The sequence below is a fragment of the Hipposideros armiger genome, unplaced genomic scaffold (assembly GCF_001890085.2).
Source record: "Hipposideros armiger isolate ML-2016 unplaced genomic scaffold, ASM189008v1 scaffold_25, whole genome shotgun sequence".
NCBI classification, from domain to species: domain Eukaryota; kingdom Metazoa; phylum Chordata; class Mammalia; order Chiroptera; family Hipposideridae; genus Hipposideros; species Hipposideros armiger.
In genome coordinates, this window is record NW_017731375.1 from 954,947 (window position 1) to 956,545 (window position 1,599).

At 41.2% G+C, this 1,599-nt stretch overlaps 1 pseudogene; it reads left to right on the forward strand.

Moving 5' to 3' along the window:
* Positions 1-790: 790 nt before the first annotated feature.
* Positions 791-1,599, forward strand: part of LOC109379366 (actin-related protein 2/3 complex subunit 2 pseudogene) — a 4,014-nt pseudogene continuing 3,205 nt past the window's right edge.

Consider the following 1,599-nt stretch of genomic DNA (forward strand, 5'->3'; position numbering starts at 1 on the left):
GTTATTGCCCCTCATGCAGAAAGAAAGCAGCTTCTCATAGACAAGACTGCTGATAGGTGAGCCTCAGCCAGCAAGCCTTGTCAAAGGCAGGAGAACACATTTCTTGATATGTTTTTCTATTATATTCTGCCTTTTAGGAATAGTTTATGCACCTTGGTAGGGTGAGAGGGTAGGCGTCATCCTTCCCCGTTCCTGTTTTGATGAACTATTGTTGGCTGAGTACCTAGGCATTCTGACAGAGCTGCCATTTGAAAATTCAGAGGTGCATAGATGTCTGTGCAGGCTTTCTCCAAACCCTTATCTGTCACCTAGTGCCTCTTCCAAGGTCTTGCCCTTTGAAAAGAGCTGAAATCTAGTTATCAGATGTGTGGAGGGTTATTGTAGTAAGAATAGGTTTTCTTTGTTGAATTACAAACCTTGGTGCAATGGGTTTACTACAGGGCTGCATATGCAGACACTTTGCCTTTCATTGAGAAATCTCTGTGGAAGGTTTGAGGCAGGTCTTCACAGCTTAATTTGCAAGAGAGCGAGTGCATTGTGTTTTTATTGCTTGTGCAGCACCCGGGTCATCTCAGAGAGTGGCAGTGGGTAGTTTATAAAGAGTTATCATTATTGCCTGGCTTTGGGTATTTATGCTTTCAAAAATGTGGAGTAAACAGTTTGTGATAAATTCTCTCTGGGCCAAGGTTATTGGAACTCCTTCACTGGAGAGATTCAGGTATTGGATAGGAACCCGACTGTCCTATGCAGTTCCGATGCAATCAAGTCTGCAAGTCCAGGGTCGAAGACGATGACCTCCCTAGATAGGCTGGCCTTGGGCGAAATTGTTAAGCAGGCAGAGTTCCCAGTTCCATTTGTCAGTTCACCAGAATGGCCTCAGGCTGTTCCCTGCCCCCCAAGAGTTATTCTGCCCCTCACCTTCTCAGGCAATCTCTCCAGTCTCAACACTCAGAATTTACCTGGTTGGTGCCCTGTTGTTCCCTTAGGATCCCCATGATTATGAGAAGTTAAAGTGAAATAATTTTAATAACTTAATAAGTGATTCTAACTTACTCTATTCCTTCCACATTCTATTACTACTCCCTTCATTCACTTAATAGACTATGTGCATTTTAGAGGAAGCGTACTAGAACCTCAGTGCCTTCCCATAAAAGGAGAACTCCAACAGCAAATATTTCAGCTATCATGGCAGGAAAAGTGAGGAAAGTCTTTGGGTGGCCTTTTCACTCTTGTAAACCTATTTCGTAAGGAAATATTATAGCTCCTGCGAGGAGCCAATGGCTTGTCTAATAATATGAGTTTTCCTTTGCTGAAAAGGTTAACAAATATTAAAGTTGACTTTCAGAATTATTGTTTGCCTCCTGGACTCTGCAAATCAGTGACCAATAAAGGGGGAGGAATGGTAAATAATAATAATAATAATAATAATAATAATAATAATAATAATAAAGCAGCTTTAAAACGGCAAAGTTGAGAGGAGGAAGGAATGGAAATAATGAAGAGGAAGAATGAAATTTTATCTGGATTTAATTTGGGGAAGCTGCTTTTATCAGCCAGGAAGGGAAAATGAGCAGATTGGTTTTGGCGTTCTAATAATTA